The sequence below is a fragment of the Lissotriton helveticus genome, chromosome 6, assembly GCF_964261635.1.
Source record: "Lissotriton helveticus chromosome 6, aLisHel1.1, whole genome shotgun sequence".
Classification (NCBI taxonomy): domain Eukaryota; kingdom Metazoa; phylum Chordata; class Amphibia; order Caudata; family Salamandridae; genus Lissotriton; species Lissotriton helveticus.
The window spans coordinates 1,493,814,974-1,493,836,482 of record NC_136067.1 but is presented as its reverse complement, the minus strand read 5'-3'; positions in this window follow the sequence as shown (position 1 = coordinate 1,493,836,482).

Genomic DNA, 21,509 nt, shown 5'->3' with positions numbered 1-21,509 from the left:
ATATATCGTTACCGAAGGTAAGTAACTTGTTCATCTGAAAGAAACAGGTTAGTATTAGATTCCTTACCTTAGAATAGATACCCCAGCAATACCAACCCCGGTGGTGGGTCTGCGAACCAATACAACCTACACCAGAAAGTCCTGGAGGACCGAACGGCCAAAGAAGCCATCCCTCCGGACTTGACTGTCCAGGCAGTAGTGCCTCGCAAAGGTGTGCAGCGAGGCCCACGTGGCCGCCTGGCAAATGTCCTGCAAAGGGACTCCCCGGCCCAGGGCAGTAGTAGCCGCCGTGGCCCGAGTGGAATGGGCCCTCAGCCCAACAGGAGGCTCCTTCCGAGCCAAAGAGTAGCATGCTTTGATGCACAGGACGACCCACCGAGAGATGGTCCGTTTCTGTACCGCCCTTCCCTTCTTCTCACCCACGTAGCCAACAAACAGTTGGTCATCCACCCGGAACTGGCGTGTGCGATCCATATAGAATGAAAGCGCACGTTTTGGGTCCAGACGATGGAGCCGCTCTTCATCCTTTGAAGGATGCGGAGGCGGGAAGAAAGAGGGCAAGGTGATGGACTGCCCAATGTGAAAAGCAGAGACTACCTTGGGCAGGAAAGAAGGTCTAGTCCGAAGAACCACCTTATCAGGATGAACAGACAAGAAAGGAGGTTGAATAGAAAGAGCCTGGAGCTCACTCACTCTCCTGGCAGAGGTGATGGCTACCAGGAAGGCCGTCTTTAAGGTGAGAAGACGGAGAGGACAGGAATGAAGGGGCTCAAAGGGAGCGCACATCAGGAAAGTCAAAACCAGGTTCAAGTCCCACTGAGGCATCACGAACGGAGTTGGAGGATACATGTGCGTGATGCCCTTCAAGAATCTCAACACAATAGGGGACTTGAACAAAGATGGCTGATCAGGTAGCCTCAAGAAGGCGGAAAGGGCAGAAAGATAGCCCTTGATAGTGCCCAGAGCAGAGCCCTGCTGGGCAAGGGAAAGGAGGAAGAGGAGAACCTCAGACAGAGGGGCAGAAAGGGGATCCACAGCCTTCGCTGTGCACCATGCCACAAATCTGTTCCACCGGCAGGCGTATACCGACTTTGTGGAGGGACGCCTGGCTGCCAGAATGACATCACAGACTTCAGGAGGCAAGTCAAATGGCCTCAACTGTCGCCGCTCAATCTCCACGCATGGAGGTGGAGACTGGACAGGTTCGGGTGGAGGACCGTCCCCTGCTGCTGCGACAGAAGGTCCTCCTGAAGGGGCAGGCGGATCGAGGGACCGACTGTCATGCTGAGTAGCTCGGGATACCAGTACCTTCGAGCCCAGTCCGGAGCCACAAGGATAACTTGGGCCCGGTCGCGCCTGATCTTCTTCAGCACTCTGGGCAGAAGTGGTATAGGCGGAAAGGCGTACAACAGACCGCAACTCCACTCGCGCCGAAAGGCGTCGCCGAGCGAGTGCCGTCTTGGAAACTCCAACGCGCAGAACTGATGACATTGCGCGTTCTCTTCTGTGGCGAATAGATCTAACCAAGGCTCTCCCCATTGCTGAAAGAGGCCTCTCGCCACATCCGAGTTCAGACGCCATTCGTGATCCACCGAGCACCGACGGCTGAGTTCGTCCGCCCTGGCGTTCAGAGAACCTGCCAGGTGTTGAACCGTCAGAGTCACGCCCTGACGTTCCAGCCATTGCCAGAGGCGCAGAGCCTCTTGGCAAAGGGTCCACGACCCCACACCGCCCTGTTTGTTGCAGTACCACATGGCGGTGGTGTTGTCCGTGAACACCTGCACTACACTCCCGTTGACAAAGGGGAGGAATGCCTTCAGTGCTAGGCGAATCGCCCGCAGCTCCAACATGTTGATATGGAGCCGGGACTCCGCCGGAGACCAGAGGCCTCTGATCTCCGCCTCTCCCAAGTGGCCACCCCAGCCTTGGAGGGACGCGTCCGTCACAACCACGTGCTCCGGTTGGGGAAGGGAGAGGGATCTGCCCCTGACCCAATCGCGGTCCGTAAGCCACCACTGCAACTGTCTCGCAGTGCCCTCCGAGATCAGGACATGGTCGGATAGGTTGCCCTGATGCTGGGCCCACTGAAACTTCAGGTCCCACTGCAGAGCCCGCATCCGCCATCTGGCGTGATGCACCAGAAGGATGCAGGAGGCCATCAGCCCCAGAAGCCGCAGCGTCAACCTGACCGAAACCCGGGACAACGGCTGAAAGATGGGAATCAGAGCCTGAACATCCCGGACCCGCCGTTCCGGAGGATAAACCCGAAACTGCGCCGAGTCGAGAACCGCTCCGATGAAAAGGAGCTTTTGAGAGGGACACAGGTGTGATTTCGGCACATTGATGGAAAACCCCAGCTCGTGCAGGAGGTCTGCCGTCATCTGAAGGTGGTGGACGACTGTCTGGGGCGAGCCCGCCTTCAACAGCCAGTCGTCGAGGTAGGGGAAGACTGAAACCCCTAACCGGCGCAGATGAGCTGCGACCACCGCCATCACTTTCGTGAACACCCGTGGGGCGCTGGTAAGGCCGAATGGGAGCACGATAAACTGAAAGTGCTCGTGGCCTACCGTGAACCGCAGGTAACGCCGGTGGGCCGGCAGGACGGGGATGTGAAAGTACGCATCCTGCAAGTCCAACGCTACCATCCAGTCTTGTGGGTCTAGAGCAGCCAAGACCTGAGCCAAAGTCAACATCTTGAACTTCTCCTTCCGGAGGAAGCCGTTGACGTTCCGTAGATCCAAGATAGGACGCAGGCCTCCCTTGTCCTTCTTGGGTACCAGAAAGTAGTGGGAGTAGCAACCACACCCTACTTCTGGCCCAGGAACGCGCTCGATGGCCCCCTTGGCCAAGAGGGCCGTAACTTCCTCCTGCAGAAGTGTCAAGTGGTCCCCCGACACACGGTGGTTCTGCGGTGGCATGGCTGGAGGAGTGGACTCGAAGGGGAGGGCATAGCCCCTTCGGACAAGCTGCAGCACCCACCTGTCCGATGTTATCGCGCGCCAGCGGGAGTGGTGATGGCGAACCCTGCCACCCACTGGCGTCACGTGAGCCCGAAAGCTCGGACTAGGAAGGCTTGGATGCCGCAGCGGAGGGAGGCGTGGACTGACCACGACGCTGGCCTCTACCGCCACCACGGCGGAAACCACGGGCGCCACCGCGCTGGGGAGCGCTCTGCGCCGCGTGGCTGGCAGCACGTGTGGGACCTCCCCTCCCTTGGCCACGAAAGGGCCGAAACGAACCCGTCTGCTGGCGCTGGGTCGAGAGACCCAAGGACTTGGCCGTGACCCTGGAGTCCTTGAAGCGCTCCAGCGCGTGGTCCGCTTTGTCACCAAATAGGCGACTGCCATCAAATGGCATGTCCATAAGTGTATTTTGGACGTCTGGTGAGAAGTTGGCAGATCTCAGCCAGGCATGGCGACGAATCGCCACCGTAGTGGACATGGCCCGTCCCAGTGAGTCCGTGGTGTCCAGACCACAACGGATCGAGTACCGCGCCGCATCCCGGCCTTCAACCAAGGCCCGGGTGAGCTTGTCCCGCACTTCCTGGGGGCATTGCGGCAAACACTCCTCGACCGTATCCCACAGGGAGTGGGTGTAGCGGCCCAAGAGGCACGCGGTGTTACAAGACCGCAGTCCAGCGCTCAAAGAGGAAAACACTTTTTTACCAAATTGGTCGTACCTCTTTGATTCCCGGTCGGGCGGAGCCGACGGAAATGCTAACTGTGAAGTGGAGGCCTGGATCACCAGACTCTCCGGGGAGGGATGGGTGGACAGGAAGGCAGGGTCGTCCGAGCATGGACGGTGACGCCTGGCAACGTTCCGGTCAACCGGCGCACCAGAAGCGGGCCTGGACCAGGTGCCCAGAAGGACATCCGTCAGGGCCTCATTAAACGGCAGCAGAGGCTCCTGGGGGCATGACTGCGGTTTAAAAACTTCCGTCAGAATATTCGGTTTGACCTTCGCGACGGGGAGCTCAAGGTGTAAGGCCTTGGCAGCCCTCATCAGGACCACCGAATAGGCAGCACCCGCCTCGGACGCCACAGGGGACGGAGAGACAAACCCAGGGTTGGGCGACTCGTCCAGGCCACTGGCATCACCCAGATCACCTACCCAGTCCACATCGTACTGGCAGGCACGGGATAGAGGGTCCTCAGACCCCTCCCAACCCTCTCCATACTCCTCCTCGTCATACCCATATTCTGGGTCGACGATATAGACATCGGGGTCAACGGGCCCCATCGGCGTCGGGTCCGGCGTCGATCGACGCCGGTCAGAGTCCGGAGTCGGGGAGGAAAGGGGGGTGGCGCCGCGCGGCGTCGGTGCCGGGGACCCGACGCCGGCCGGAGCCGACGGCGGAGTCGCTGCACCACGCGGGGGCGGTACCACGGGTTGGCCCACAGGAACCGAGGCCGGGAGACCAGCCGGCGACAAACCAGAGGGAACCAGCGGCGCCGGGGCCAGAGCCACCGGCGGCGCCGGGGCAGGAGCACCCGAACCGCTCGGGCCCCCAGACGGGACCGACGGGCCCGCAGGCGCCGAAGGCCCCGCCGGAGAAGACCTCGCCCTCATAGCAATGAGGAAGGCCTCGATCTCCTCACGCGACGCGCCTTCCCCAGGGACCGACAGGTGTGGGGTAGACGGCGTCGGCGACCCATGCGGGACCGCGGGGGTGGGGTCACCCGAGCCCCCGGCCGCAGCACGCGGGCGTCGGGGGGAGTCGGGGGTGCGATGGCGACGCCCCGACTTCTTGTGCTTACCTGACGAGCCGGAGGAATGGTGGCGACTCCCGGAGCGCCCATGGCGGCTCCGCGACCGTTCCCTCGACCGCTCCCTCGACCTCCGACCGGACCGGGACCGCTCTCGACGCGGGGCCGACAACCGGAGCTCGAGAAGCTTGCGGGACCGCTCCCGCCTAGCTTTTCCAGTCAAGGCCCGACAGTCGACGCAGGACTCCACGTCGTGGTCCGCGCCCAGACACCGGAGGCAGAGTCGATGGTGGTCGGTGACCGACATCAGGCGGTCGCACTCGTCACAACTCTTGAAACCGGGCATCCTACCGGCACCGTAAAGATCAATTAGTTAACAAAAAACTTGGTCAAAAGAGCGGAGTACTGCTCTTCGGATCTGCGCTAACTGGCGCGGAAAAAAGAAGAACTGACGTCAGCGCGCGGAGGCGGCGTCTATATACTCCAGCGACGTCATCACGGCGCACGACGCCGACGACGCGGAGCCGCAGGGGACGCCTGCAGACGACGCCTACCGACGCGCAGGGGTACTGCTACGCAAAAGTTTCCGGATCCAGACTGACGCCTGGGGATATTCTAAGGTAAGGAATCTAATACTAACCTGTTTCTTTCAGATTGGCCACGTTCCTATCTACGGGCGAACCCGTAGCGGGCTTGGACCAAGTGCCCAGAAGAACGTCAGTCAAGGCCTCATTAAAGGGCAGCAGAGGCTCGGCCGAGCTTGACTGCGGTTTAAGGACCTCAGTGAGGAGGTTAGTCCTCACGGCCGCGACGGGGAGCTCAAGGTTTAAGGCCTTGGCAGCCCTCATCAGCACCACACTATATGTTGCCCCCTCCTCCGAAGCCACGGTAGGAGGGGAGACAAACCCAGGGTCTGGAGAGGTGTCCAGGCCACTGGCCTCCCCAAGGTCTTCTGTCCAGTCCTCATGAGACCGACACTCCCTGGTCAGAGGGTCCTCAGACCCCTCCCAGTCCTCTCCTTCACCCATCTCCTGAAATTCAGGGTCCTCAACCAATGGGGCCTGTTCATAAAAGTGAAATTCACCCAACGGCGTCTGGAGCGGCACCCAACGGGGCCGTCCCGACGGCCGAACAGAAACGGAAGTAGAACCGGGGTCGGCGCCGCCCGAGGACGGCGCCGGAGGCGACACCCGAGGGTCCAACGCCGGGGAGGCCGTCAGATCCACCGGCGACGAACCAGATCCCGAAGGAGGACCGGCGACGAACCAGATCCCGAAGGAGGACCAGCGGCGTCCTGCGGCGCCGGGCCCGAAGGCATCGGCGGCCGAAGCACCCGACGGCGTTGGGGTCGGAGCCGCCGACCCGCTAGGGCTCCCAGACGGGTCCGCTGGGCCCGGAGGCGCCGCGGAGCCCGTCGGAGGAGAGAGTTTCCTCATGGCCATGAGGAAGCGCTCGACCTCCTCCGGCGTCGCGCTGAGCCCAGGGACCGTAGGGTATGGGGCTGGACGAGGCGCCCGCGACTCCGATGGAGCCGCGTGGGCGGTGTCACCCGAACCCCCGGTCGCATCGCGCGAGCGTCGGGGGGGAGTCCGAGGAGCGATGACGCCGCTTGAACTTCTTGTGCCGCTTACCTGACGACGACTTCGACCCGGAGGAGTGCGGCCTACTCTCGGAGCTGTGGTGGCTCCGGGCCCGCGACCTGTCCCTCGACCTCCCATGGGATCGGGACCTCTCACGGCGCGGGGCCGGCTGCCGGAGTTCGAGGCGCCTGCGGGACCGCTCCCGCCTGGCTTTCGAAGAGAGGGCCCGGCAGTCGGAGCAGGCCTTGTCGTCGTGGTCGACGCCCAAACACGACAAACACACACGGTGAGGATCCGTAACCGACATCAGCCGGTCGCAATCGTCGCAATGCTTGAAGCCGGGCATCCCTATCGGCACCGTTTCGGAGTCGAGAGACTTCGAAATAGTAATTAAAAAGGATCAAAAAGATTAGTCAAAATTGTCTAGAGTTACTGCTTTTTCCAGATCTGCGCTTGCTGGCGCGGAAAAAAGAAGAACTGACGAACAAGTTACTTACCTTCGGTAACGATATATCTGTAAGAAACAGTAGTTAGTATTAGATTCCTTACCTTAGAATATCCCCAGGCGTCAGTCTGGATCCGGAAACTTTTGCGTAGCAGTACCCCTGCGCGTCGGTAGGCGTCGTCTGCAGGCGTCCCCTGCGGCTCCGCGTCGTCGGCGTCGTGCGCCGTGATGACGTCGCTGGAGTATATAGACGCCGCCTCCACGCGCTGACGTCAGTTCTTTGCACACAGCTTTTCCGCGCCAGAACACGCAGAGCCATGTGAGAACCAACACTGGTGCCATTTGAAACTAGGGCCCTGAAAGGGATGTCCTTAACCCTAGGTATCAGTTCGCAGAACGGGGAGGATGGGCGGGGCGGTAAGGAATCTAATACTAACGAACAAGTTACTTACCTTCGGTAACGATATATCTGTAAGAAACAGTAGTTAGTATTAGATTCCTTACCTTAGAATATCCCCAGGCGTCAGTCTGGATCCGGAAACTTTTGCGTAGCAGTACCCCTGCGCGTCGGTAGGCGTCGTCTGCAGGCGTCCCCTGCGGCTCCGCGTCGTCGGCGTCGTGCGCCGTGATGACGTCGCTGGAGTATATAGACGCCGCCTCCGCGCGCTGACGTCAGTTCTTTGCACACAGCTTTTCCGCGCCAGAACACGCAGAGCCATGTGAGAACCAACACTGGTGCCATTTGAAACTAGGGCCCTGAAAGGGATGTCCCTAACCCTAGGTATCAGTTCGCAGAACGGGGAGGATGGGCGGGGCGGTAAGGAATCTAATACTAACTACTGTTTCTTACAGATATATCGTTACCGAAGGTAAGTAACTTGTTCATCTGAAAGAAACAGGTTAGTATTAGATTCCTTACCTTAGAATAGATACCCCAGCAATACCAACCCCGGTGGTGGGTCTGCGAACCAATACAACCTACACCAGAAAGTCCTGGAGGACCGAACGGCCAAAGAAGCCATCCCTCCGGACTTGACTGTCCAGGCAGTAGTGCCTCGCAAAGGTGTGCAGCGAGGCCCACGTGGCCGCCTGGCAAATGTCCTGCAAAGGGACTCCCCGGCCCAGGGCAGTAGTAGCCGCCGTGGCCCGAGTGGAATGGGCCCTCAGCCCAACAGGAGGCTCCTTCCGAGCCAAAGAGTAGCATGCTTTGATGCACAGGACGACCCACCGAGAGATGGTCCGTTTCTGTACCGCCCTTCCCTTCTTCTCACCCACGTAGCCAACAAACAGTTGGTCATCCACCCGGAACTGGCGTGTGCGATCCATATAGAATGAAAGCGCACGTTTTGGGTCCAGACGATGGAGCCGCTCTTCATCCTTTGAAGGATGCGGAGGCGGGAAGAAGGAGGGCAAGGTGATGGACTGCCCAATGTGAAAAGCAGAGACTACCTTGGGCAGGAAAGAAGGTCTGGTCCGAAGAACCACCTTATCAGGATGAACAGACAAGAAAGGAGGTTGAACAGAAAGAGCCTGGAGCTCACTCACTCTCCTGGCAGAGGTGATGGCTACCAGGAAGGCCGTCTTTAAGGTGAGAAGACGGAGAGGACAGGAATGAAGGGGCTCAAAGGGAGCGCACATCAGGAAAGTCAAAACCAGGTTCAAGTCCCACTGAGGCATCACGAACGGAGCTGGAGGATACATGTGCGTGATGCCCTTTAAGAATCTTAACACAATAGGGGACTTGAACAAAGATGGCTGATCAGGTAGCCTCAAGAAGGCGGAAAGGGCAGAAAGATAGCCCTTGATAGTGCCCAGAGCAGAGCCCTGCTGGGCAAGGGAAAGGAGGAAGAGGAGAACCTCAGATAGAGGGGCAGAAAGGGGATCCACAGCCTTTGCTGTGCACCATGCCACAAATCTGTTCCACCGGCAGGCGTATACCGACTTTGTGGAGGGACGCCTGGCTGCCAGAATGACATCACAGACTTCAGGAGGCAAGTCAAATGGCCTCAACTGTCGCCGCTCAATCTCCACGCATGGAGGTGGAGACTGGACAGGTTCGGGTGGAGGACCGTCCCCTGCTGCTGCGACAGAAGGTCCTCCTGAAGGGGCAGGCGGATCGAGGGACCGACTGTCATGCTGAGTAGCTCGGGATACCAGTACCTTCGAGCCCAGTCCGGAGCCACAAGGATAACTTGGGCCCGGTCGCGCCTGATCTTCTTCAGCACTCTGGGCAGAAGTGGTATAGGCGGAAAGGCGTACAACAGACCGCAACTCCACTCGCGCCGAAAGGCGTCGCCGAGCGAGTGCCGTCTTGGAAACTCCAACGCGCAGAACTGATGACATTGCGCGTTCTCTTCTGTGGCGAATAGATCTAACCAAGGCTCTCCCCATTGCTGAAAGAGGCCTCTCGCCACATCCGAGTTCAGACGCCATTCGTGATCCACCGAGCACCGACGGCTGAGTTCGTCCGCCCTGGCGTTCAGAGAACCTGCCAGGTGTTGAACCGTCAGAGTCACGCCCTGACGTTCCAGCCATTGCCAGAGGCGCAGAGCCTCTTGGCAAAGGGTCCACGACCCCACACCGCCCTGTTTGTTGCAGTACCACATGGCGGTGGTGTTGTCCGTGAACACCTGCACTACACTCCCGTTGACAAAGGGGAGGAATGCCTTCAGTGCCAGGCGAATCGCCCGCAGCTCCAACATGTTGATATGGAGCCGGGACTCCGCCGGAGACCAGAGGCCTCTGATCTCCGCCTCTCCCAAGTGGCCACCCCAGCCTTGGAGGGACGCGTCCGTCACAACCACGTGCTCCGGCTGGGGAAGGGAGAGGGATCTGCCCCTGACCCAATCGCGGTCTGTAAGCCACCACTGCAACTGTCTCGCAGTGCCCTCCGAGATCAGGACATGGTCGGATAGGTTGCCCTGATGCTGGGCCCACTGAAACTTCAGGTCCCACTGCAGAGCCCGCATCCGCCATCTGGCGTGATGCACCAGAAGGATGCAGGAGGCCATCAGCCCCAGAAGCCGCAGCGTCAACCTGACCGAAACCCGGGATAACGGCTGAAAGATGGGAATCAGAGCCTGAATATCCCGGACCCGCCGTTCCGGGGGATAAACCCGAAACTGCGCCGAGTCGAGAACCGCTCCGATGAAAAGGAGCTTTTGAGAGGGACACAGGCGTGATTTCGGCACATTGATGGAAAACCCCAACTCGTGCAGGAGGTCTGCCGTCATCTGAAGGTGGTGGACGACTGTCTGGGGCGAGCCCGCCTTCAACAGCCAGTCGTCGAGGTAGGGGAAGACTGAAACCCCTAACCGGCGCAGATGAGCTGCGACCACCGCCATCACTTTCGTGAACACCCGTGGGGCGCTGGTAAGGCCGAATGGGAGCACGATAAACTGAAAATGCTCGTGGCCTACCGTGAACCGCAGGTAACGCCGGTGGGCCGGCAGGACGGGGATGTGAAAGTACGCATCCTGCAAGTCCAACGCTACCATCCAGTCGTGTGGGTCTAGAGCAGCCAAGACCTGAGCCAAAGTCAACATCTTGAACTTCTCCTTCCGGAGGAAGCCGTTGACGTTCCGTAGATCCAAGATAGGACGCAGGCCTCCCTTGTCCTTCTTGGGTACCAGAAAGTAGTGGGAGTAGCAACCACACCCTACTTCTGGCCCAGGAACGCGCTCGATGGCCCCCTTGGCCAAGAGGGCCGTAACTTCCTCCTGCAGAAGTGTCAAGTGGTCCCCCGACACACGGTGGTTCTGCGGTGGCATGGCTGGAGGAGTGGACTCGAAGGGGAGGGCATAGCCCCTTCGGACAAGCTGCAGCACCCACCTGTCCGATGTTATCGCGCGCCAGCGGGAGTGGTGATGGCGAACCCTGCCACCCACTGGCGTCACGTGAGCCCGAAAGCTCGGACTAGGAAGGCTTGGATGCCGCAGCGGAGGGAGGCGTGGACTGACCACGACGCTGGCCTCTACCGCCACCACGGCGGAAACCACGGGCGCCACCGCGCTGGGGAGCGCTCTGCGCCGCGTGGCTGGCAGCACGTGTGGGACCTCCTCTCCCTTGGCCACGAAAGGGCCGAAACGAACCCGTCTGCTGGCGCTGGGTCTGGGTCGAGAGACCCAAGGACTTGGCCGTGACCCTGGAGTCCTTGAAGCGCTCCAGCGCGTGGTCCGCTTTGTCACCAAATAGGCGACTGCCATCAAATGGCATGTCCATAAGCGTATTTTGGACGTCTGGTGAGAAGTTGGCAGATCTCAGCCAGGCATGGCGACGAATCGCCACCGTAGTGGACATGGCCCGTCCCAGTGAGTCCGTGGTGTCCAGACCACAACGGATCGAGTACCGCGCCGCATCCCGGCCTTCAACAAAGGCCCGGGTGAGCTTGTCCCGCACTTCCTGGGGGCATTGCGGCAAACACTCCTCGACCGTATCCCACAGGGAGTGGGTGTAGCGGCCCAAGAGGCACGCGGTGTTACAAGACCGCAGCCCAGCACTCAAAGAGGAAAACACTTTCTTTCCGAATTGGTCGTACCTCTTTGATTCCCGGTCGGGCGGAGCCGACGGAAATGCGGACTGCGAAGTGGAGGCCTGGATCACCAGACTCTCCGGGGAGGGATGGGTGGACAGGAAGGCAGGGTCGTCCGCGCAGGGACGGTGACGCCTGGCAACGTTCCGGTCAACCGGCGCACCAGAGGCGGGCCTGGACCAGGTGCCCAGAAGGACATCCGTCAGGGCCTCATTAAACGGCAGCAGAGGCTCCTGGGGGCATGACTGCGGTTTAAAAACTTCCGTCAGGATATTCGGTTTGACCTTCGCGACGGGGAGCTCAAGGTGTAAGGCCTTGGCAGCCCTCATCAGGACCACCGAATAGGCAGCACCCGCCTCGGACGCCACAGGGGACGGAGAGACAAACCCAGGGTTGGGCGACTCGTCCAGGCCACTGGCATCACCCAGATCACCTACCCAGTCCACATCGTACTGGCAGGCACGGGATAGAGGGTCCTCAGACCCCTCCCAACCCTCTCCATACTCCTCCTCGTCATACCCATATTCTGGGTCGACGATATAGACATCGGGGTCAACAGGCCCCATCGGCGTCGGGTCCGGCGTCGGCCGACGCCGGTCCGGCTCCGAGTCCGGAGTCGGGGAGGAAAGGGGGGTGGCGCCGCGCGGCGTCGGTGCCGGGGACCCGACGCCGGCCGGAGCCGACGGCGGAGTCGCTGCACCACGCGGGGGCGGTACCATGGGCTGGCCCACAGGAACCGACGCCGGAGAGGCCGGGAGACCAGCCGGCGACGAACCAGAGGGAACCAGCGGCGCCGGGGCCGGAGCCACCGGCGGCGCCGGGGCAGGAGCACCCGAACCGCTCGGGCCCCCAGACGGGACCGACGGGCCCGCAGGCGCCGAAGGCCCCGCCGGAGAAGACCTCGCCCTCATAGCAATGAGGAAGGCCTCGATCTCCTCACGCGACGCGCCTTCCCCAGGGACCGACAGGTGTGGGGCAGACGGCGTCGGCGACCCATGTGGGACCGCGGGGGTGGGGTCACCCGAGCCCCCGGCCGCAGCACGCGGGCGTCGGGGGGAGTCGGGGGTGCGATGGCGACGCCCCGACTTCTTGTGCTTACCTGACGAGCCGGAGGAATGGTGGCGACTCCCGGAGCGCCCATGGCGGCTCCGCGACCGCTCCCTCGACCGCTCCCTCGACCTCCGACCGGACCGGGACCGCTCTCGACGCGGGGCCGACAACCGGAGTTCGAGAAGCTTGCGGGACCGCTCCCGCCTAGCTTTTCCAGTCAAGGCCCGACAGTCGACGCAGGACTCCACGTCGTGGTCCGCGCCCAGACACCGGAGGCAGAGTCGATGGTGGTCGGTGACCGACATCAGGCGGTCGCACTCGTCACAACTCTTGAAACCGGGCATCCTACCGGCACCGTAAAGATCAATCAAAAAACTTGGTCAAAAGACCGGAGTACTGCTCTTCGGATCTGCGCTAACTGGCGCGGAAAAAAGAAGAACTGACGTCAGCGCGCGGAGGCGGCGTCTATATACTCCAGCGACGTCATCACGGCGCACGACGCCGACGACGCGGAGCCGCAGGGGACGCCTGCAGACGACGCCTACCGACGCGCAGGGGTACTGCTACGCAAAAGTTTCCGGATCCAGACTGACGCCTGGGGATATTCTAAGGTAAGGAATCTAATACTAACCTGTTTCTTTCAGATTACTGTTTCTTACAGATATATCGTTACCGAAGGTAAGTAACTTGTTCATCTGAAAGAAACAGGTTAGTATTAGATTCCTTACCTTAGAATAGATACCCCAGCAATACCAACCCCGGAGGTGGGTCTGCGAACCAATACAACCTACACCAGAAAGTCCTGGAGGACCGAACGGCCAAAGAAGCCGTCCCTCCGGACTTGACTGTCCAGGCAGTAGTGCCTCGCAAAGGTGTGCAGCGAGGCCCACGTAGCCGCCTGGCAAATGTCCTGCAAAGGGACTCCCCGGCCCAGAGCAGTAGTAGCCGCCGTGGCCCGAGTGGAATGGGCCCTCAGCCCAACAGGAGGCTCCTTCCGAGCCAAAGAGTAGCATGCCTTGATGCAGAGGACGACTGTAGGAGAGTAGGGTCTGCAATCCTATGATCACCCAGATTTTTGCTTTTTGCTGCACTGGTTTACGACTTTCCCTGGCTGTGGGCCTGCTAATCAGACCCACAGCCTAGCTGTTCTCTCTATCCAAATTGTACCCAGGTACTGAATTGGCACTGGGCCCTCTCCAAGTCCCTGTACCCAGGGCTGAGGTGCACCCAGAAGTCTCCCAGGGGCTGAAGCACGTATTGTGCCACCCCTGGATTGACTAACTAAAACTGACACAACTGGCTGCACGACAGCTGGGGCAAGGTGGTGTACTCACCCTTTGCTTTAGATATAGTATACCTATATCTAACCCTAAAATGGACACACAGATCTCCTATCAGTCACTCCTATGGCAGGCCTTAACAATCCTGAAGGCAGAGTGCTTGGAATCGTGTGAGATGGTGCTCTGGCATGAGCTGAGCCTGTCTACGGCTTTCGGGATCTATCCCTTAGCCGTTTCCATGATATCGCATACCATATACTCTTAAGTGCATTATAATCCTCGCGGTTATGTGCCAACTCTGGTATCGCTTTATCAAAACATGTCGAGTAAGGTGTCATACGAATTGGAATACTAACCCCTCGCCAATTCTGGCGACGGGGTTAGCATTCCACCCTTCTAGAGGGACACGACATGCCTGTAACCTATAACCCGGTTAAAAGTCAGACAGAGCCTTAGCATCCACAAAATGGATGCTGCCACCGAGACACAAGTCTGCCCTCCTGCTGCTGGGAGTCCTCCCAGAGCAGGAGATAAGGACAAAGGGTTTCCTGCCAGGGGCGGTGCCAGCACCGTCCCAGACAGGGTTTTGTGTATTGTAGGTAGGCAGGGCTTTAGAGGAAGGTGACTGCAAGTAGCACCCCGGTGCTCACTGTGCATAGGCCGGCTTGAACCAGTTCCAGGGTCCCTCCAGACCCTGTGCTGGGGAAAAGCCCGCCAAGGAAGTGGGTGTAACCACCCCCCTCCTAGTCCCACCCATAGGGCAGGACTTAGTCGCGTGCCAGCCCCTTTTTACAGGATAAAGGTAGAGACTGGCCCCCTTCCAAATCAGATCATCTTTGAATCCTGAAACTACTTTCTGCGAAAGGAACTCAAGACTTCTTCCTAAGATTTCTCCCTTGTGACTAAGGAGTAGTCACCCTGCATCCGCAGGCACCATCTAAGAACACTGCGGTCTGCTGTAAGTCCTTCCTCCGGAATCCGACTGCCCAGCTCGACGAGAACCGGCTTCCCTGGCACCTCTGACCTCTACCCACCTCTACAGCCCAGCTGAGAACCGTGGGTGCGACGAGACCTCAAGGGACCGGCCATCTGCAAGACTGCACGACTTCTTTCCAGCAAGCCCGCCGAGTAATCTACTGGTGAGTGCTTTGGGGTCCGAGAAGCCCCGACTCTGAGCAGCTCCAGCTCCGAAGTGCAGCCCCCCAGCATCTCCACGATCTGCGTGGGGCCCTTCTGCTTTCCGCTGCTCACCGCGTTGTTTGGCTACTAGCCCGTTGGCTTGTGGCCTTCCTGACGACGCCCGACGACATTTCTGCTGCTGGTCTGGTTGCTCCAGACTGGCCCTTGCTCCCTCCCAGAAGAGGAGCACCCCGGACCCTCCTGGTCCACTCAAGACGCCATTTTGAGTCCACCGCGTGGGCTTGAATTAGCCAAGGCTTGTTGCCCAATCCTGGGTAACTTCGACGCCAACGACTTCATCCTTCGTGGGACAGCTCGCACCTCCATCCTGGTCGCCGACAACGCCTCCTGGTCCGAGAGACTGCAGAGCCCAGCAGTGCCCACTCACCTGACTGCGGTGACTTCGCCCGGTGCCATCCTGGTGCCCACTTAATCACTGGCTAGTGATTCAAGAACTTGGTCCCCTCTGCTTTCAGGCTTTCTTCTTCCTTGATCCAGGCTTGGATCCATCGAACTTTCCTTCACTGGTCGCCTGCCAGCAACTTCTTCCTTCCAGGCTCCTGGTCCGGCAACGAGATCCCCGACGTCTTTTCAGACCTATGCAGCTGCAGCCCCTGGGCTAGGTAACTTCGGCACTCCGGTGTCCCAGCATAGCCTCACTATCCAAGGGTCAGGATCCACTGTCATTTTCTCCCTACCAGGTCGGGTTCGCCCGTGAACACTAACTTTGTGAATTCTAGCTTCCATAGACTTTGTCCCGCATCCCGCGTGAGAGTGCACACTCTGCACCCGAGTCCCCTGGGCCTCCTAGTAGTAATCTAACGATTCCCTAGTCCAGTCCTAGCGATTCCAAAGCCTATTAGAACTGTTACTTACCTGCTAGTAATTCGCATTCCACTTTTAGCGTATATGGTTTTTCGTGCCCCTCGGGCATTTGTGTAACGTGCTAACTTAAAAGTATTTTCGTAAGAGTTTTGTTGTGTGCTTAGCACCCTGTCCTCATAAAGAGTACAGGGTTGTTGTGATTCTAATAAATACATTGTTTATTTTCATAACACTTGTGTGGTGTCCTTTCACTGGGTGTTCAAGGGGTAATGTGATGGTAAAACAGCTGGCTTAACACGCCCTCTAGAGTCTTAGCCTTAGACTGCTCGTATCCATGCTACTAGGATAGCTGGTCTATAAGGTTGACTTACAACCAATCATCAATAAGGGTTGTTTGGACTGATATATAGTGATCACTAGAATAGTGAGCACTGCACATCAGGCCAACTTCTCACATTGGTGAGCAGCGGTTGGGATTTGAGCTTGCTGTTGTTTTACCACACATGCCCTAAGAATATCTTGTGAAAGATCACATAAGTACTAAAGGTACATATAACTTAGCTTAGAATACTCTGAGTTCTACTGAACCAGCTGTTGTAGCTCCTAGGGCCTAGCACACCCTAAACTACAACTCTAGCAAGGGATCAGTAGGCAAACATATAGTGTAGGTAAGTGCACCACTTACACCTCACTAGAAAAGCATGTCGACTCAGGGGGACTCTACTGAGACTCCCCTGGTCAGTGTTGACCCTCCACAGGTCACTTCAAGATATGCAGCTCTCAGTTTTCAGGAGATGAGACAAATCTGTGTCTCCAGGAAACTGAAGCAGGGGTCTAACCCCACCATTCCCTTTCTGATAGGTCTCTTAGAGACATATGATGCCAGAAAGCTCTCTCAGTTACATGAGAGCATGCCAGCCTTAGAGGGAACCTCTGGGGATCCAGACCTCCCCAACACTGATTCAGCAGTTGAGGAGGAGGATCAGGAGGTACTCTCTGGGGATGAGGTAGACAAAGGTCTTGAGGTAGTCAGAAGGCTAACTAGGACCAACTTAGACTTACTTGGGCTAGGATCTGGGGGCCCCCCAGTACTAACCCGAAGTGGGCCTAACCTTGGAGTTAGGAGAGATAGATCTCTTTCTAGGGACTCCAATAGATCTCTGCACTCTAATGCCTCTTCTCAGGGGAGAAGGAATCCTCCACAGAGGAGATTTACTTCCCCTCAGAGAAAGGAGCATGAAGCTAGGATGAGACAAGCTGAACTGAGGATTGAAAGGGAAGAAATTGCCCTGGCCAAAGAGAAGCTTGCCCTGGCAAGAGAGCAGCAGATGAGTGGGCTAGCTCCCACTGGTGGCAGCAATCTCCCAAGAGATAGAGAGAAGGGTTTAGATACTAAACACCTGACTAAAATAGTGCCCCCCTTTAAGCAAGGGGATGACATCCAGAAATGGATGGCTGCTCTGGAGAGGGCCTGCACTGTGCAGAACATTCCCCAGAGTCAGTGGGCAGCTATACTGTGGCTCTCCTTTGATGGTAAAGGTAGAGATGAACAAGTTACTTACCTTCGGTAACGATATATCTGTAAGAAACAGTAGTTAGTATTAGATTCCTTACCTTAGAATATCCCCAGGCGTCAGTCTGGATCCGGAAACTTTTGCGTAGCAGTACCCCTGCGCGTCGGTAGGCGTCGTCTGCAGGCGTCCCCTGCGGCTCCGCGTCGTCGGCGTCGTGCGCCGTGATGACGTCGCTGGAGTATATAGACGCCGCCTCCGCGCGCTGACGTCAGTTCTTTGCACACAGCTTTTCCGCGCCAGAACACGCAGAGCCATGTGAGAACCAACACTGGTGCCATTTGAAACTAGGGCCCTGAAAGGGATGTCCTTAACCCTAGGTATCAGTTCGCAGAACGGGGAGGACGGGCGGGGCGGTAAGGAATCTAATACTAACTACTGTTTCTTACAGATATATCGTTACCGAAGGTAAGTAACTTGTTCATCTGAAAGAAACAGGTTAGTATTAGATTCCTTACCTTAGAATAGATACCCCAGCAATACCAACCCCGGTGGTGGGTCTGCGAACCAATACAACCTACACCAGAAAGTCCTGGAGGACCGAACGGCCAAAGAAGCCATCCCTCCGGACTTGACTGTCCAGGCAGTAGTGCCTCGCAAAGGTGTGCAGCGAGGCCCACGTGGCCGCCTGGCAAATGTCCTGCAAAGGGACTCCCCGGCCCAGGGCAGTAGTAGCCGCCGTGGCCCGAGTGGAATGGGCCCGCAGCCCAACAGGAGGCTCCTTCCGAGCCAAAGAGTAGCATGCTTTGATGCACAGGACGACCCACCGAGAGATGGTCCGTTTCTGTACCGCCCTTCCCTTCTTCTCACCCACGTAGCCAACAAACAGTTGGTCATCCACCCGGAACTGGCGTGTGCGATCCATATAGAATGAAAGCGCACGTTTTGGGTCCAGACGATGGAGCCGCTCTTCATCCTTTGAAGGATGCGGAGGCGGGAAGAAGGAGGGCAAGGTGATGGACTGCCCAATGTGAAAAGCAGAGACTACCTTGGGCAGGAAAGAAGGTCTAGTCCGAAGAACCACCTTATCAGGATGAACAGACAAGAAAGGAGGTTGAATAGAAAGAGCCTGGAGCTCACTCACTCTCCTGGCAGAGGTGATGGCTACCAGGAAGGCCGTCTTTAAGGTGAGAAGACGGAGAGGACAGGAATGAAGGGGCTCAAAGGGAGCGCACATCAGGAAAGTCAAAACCAGGTTCAAGTCCCACTGAGGCATCACGAACGGAGTTGGAGGATACATGTGCGTGATGCCCTTTAAGAATCTTAACACAATAGGGGACTTGAACAAAGATGGCTGATCAGGTAGCCTCAAGAAGGCGGAAAGGGCAGAAAGATAGCCCTTGATAGTGCCCAGAGCAGAGCCCTGCTGGGCAAGGGAAAGGAGGAAGAGGAGAACCTCAGACAGAGGGGCAGAAAGGGGATCCACAGCCTTTGCTGTGCACCATGCCACAAATCTGTTCCACCGGCAGGCGTATACCGACTTTGTGGAGGGACGCCTGGCTGCCAGAATGACATCACAGACTTCAGGAGGCAAGTCAAATGGCCTCAACTGTCGCCGCTCAATCTCCACGCATGGAGGTGGAGACTGGACAGGTTCGGGTGGAGGACCGTCCCCTGCTGCTGCGACAGAAGGTCCTCCTGAAGGGGCAGGCGGATCGAGGGACCGACTGTCATGCTGAGTAGCTCGGGATACCAGTACCTTCGAGCCCAGTCCGGAGCCACAAGGATAACTTGGGCCCGGTCGCGCCTGATCTTCTTCAGCACTCTGGGCAGAAGTGGTATAGGCGGAAAGGCGTACAACAGACCGCAACTCCACTCGCGCCGAAAGGCGTCGCCGAGCGAGTGCCGTCTTGGAAACTCCAACGCGCAGAACTGATGACATTGCGCGTTCTCTTCTGTGGCGAATAGATCTAACCAAGGCTCTCCCCATTGCTGAAAGAGGCCTCTCGCCACATCCGAGTTCAGACGCCATTCGTGATCCACCGAGCACCGACGGCTGAGTTCGTCCGCCCTGGCGTTCAGAGAACCTGCCAGGTGTTGAACCGTCAGAGTCACGCCCTGACGTTCCAGCCATTGCCAGAGGCGCAGAGCCTCTTGGCAAAGGGTCCACGACCCCACACCGCCCTGTTTGTTGCAGTACCACATGGCGGTGGTGTTGTCCGTGAACACCTGCACTACACTCCCGATGACAAAGGGGAGGAATGCCTTCAGTGCCAGGCGAATCGCCCGCAGCTCCAACATGTTGATATGGAGCCGGGACTCCGCCGGAGACCAGAGGCCTCTGATCTCCGCCTCTCCCAAGTGGCCACCCCAGCCTTGGAGGGACGCGTCCGTCACAACCACGTGCTCCGGCTGGGGAAGGGAGAGGGATCTGCCCCTGACCCAATCGCGGTCTGTAAGCCACCACTGCAACTGTCTCGCAGTGCCCTCCGAGATCAGGACATGGTCGGATAGGTTGCCCTGATGCTGGGCCCACTGAAACTTCAGGTCCCACTGCAGAGCCCGCATCCGCCACCTGGCGTGATGCACCAGAAGGATGCAGGAGGCCATCAGCCCCAGAAGCCGCAGCGTCAACCTGACCGAAACCCGGGATAACGGCTGAAAGATGGGAATCAGAGCCTGAATATCCCGGACCCGCCGTTCCGGGGGATAAACCCGAAACTGCGCCGAGTCGAGAACCGCTCCGATGAAAAGGAGCTTTTGAGAGGGACACAGGTGTGATTTCGGCACATTGATGGAAAACCCCAACTCGTGCAGGAGGTCTGCCGTCATCTGAAGGTGGTGGACGACTGTCTGGGGCGAGCCCGCCTTCAACAGCCAGTCGTCGAGGTAGGGGAAGACTGAAACCCCTAACCGGCGCAGATGAGCTGCGACCACCGCCATCACTTTCGTGAACACCCGTGGGGCGCTGGTAAGGCCGAAAGGGAGCACGATAAACTGAAAATGCTCGTGGCCTACCGTGAACCGCAGGTAACGCCGGTGGGCCGGCAGGACGGGGATGTGAAAGTACGCATCCTGCAAGTCCAACGCTACCATCCAGTCTTGTGGGTCTAGAGCAGCCAAGACCTGAGCCAAAGTCAACATCTTGAACTTCTCCTTCCGGAGGAAGCCGTTGACGTTCCGTAGATCCAAGATAGGACGCAGGCCTCCCTTGTCCTTCTTGGGTACCAGAAAGTAGTGGGAGTAGCAACCACACCCTACTTCTGGCCCAGGAACGCGCTCGATGGCCCCCTTGGCCAAGAGGGCCGTAACTTCCTCCTGCAGAAGTGTCAAGTGGTCCCCCGACACACGGTGGTTCTGCGGTGGCATGGCTGGAGGAGTGGACTCGAAGGGGAGGGCATAGCCCCTTCGGACAAGCTGCAGCACCCACCTGTCCGATGTTATCGCGCGCCAGCGGGAGTGGTGACGGCGAACCCTGCCACCCACTGGCGTCACGTGAGCCCGAAAGCTCGGACTAGGAAGGCTTGGATGCCGCAGCGGAGGGAGGCGTGGACTGACCACGACGCTGGCCTCTACCGCCACCACGGCGGAAACCACGGGCGCCACCGCGCTGGGGAGCGCTCTGCGCCGCGTGGCTGGCAGCACGTGTGGGACCTCCTCTCCCTTGGCCACGAAAGGGCCGAAACGAACCCGTCTGCTGGCGCTGGGTCTGGGTCGAGAGACCCAAGGACTTGGCCGTGACCCTGGAGTCCTTGAAGCGCTCCAGCGCGTGGTCCGCTTTGTCACCAAACAGGCGACTGCCATCAAATGGCATGTCCATAAGCGTATTTTGGACGTCTGGTGAGAAGTTGGCAGATCTCAGCCAGGCATGGCGACGAATCGCCACCGTAGTGGACATGGCCCGTCCCAGTGAGTCCGTGGTGTCCAGACCACAACGGATCGAGTACCGCGCCGCATCCCGGCCTTCAACAAAGGCCCGGGTGAGCTTGTCCCGCACTTCCTGGGGGCATTGCGGCAAACACTCCTCGACCGTATCCCACAGGGAGTGGGTGTAGCGGCCCAAGAGGCACGCGGTGTTACAAGACCGCAGCCCAGCACTCAAAGAGGAAAACACTTTCTTTCCAAATTGGTCGTACCTCTTTGATTCCCGGTCGGGCGGAGCCGACGGAAATGCGGACTGCGAAGTGGAGGCCTGGATCACCAGACTCTCCGGGGAGGGATGGGTGGACAGGAAGGCAGGGTCGTCCGCGCAGGGACGGTGACGCCTGGCAACGTTCCGGTCAACCGGCGCACCAGAGGCGGGCCTGGACCAGGTGCCCAGAAGGACATCCGTCAGGGCCTCATTAAACGGCAGCAGAGGCTCCTGGGGGCATGACTGCGGTTTAAAAACTTCCGTCAGGAT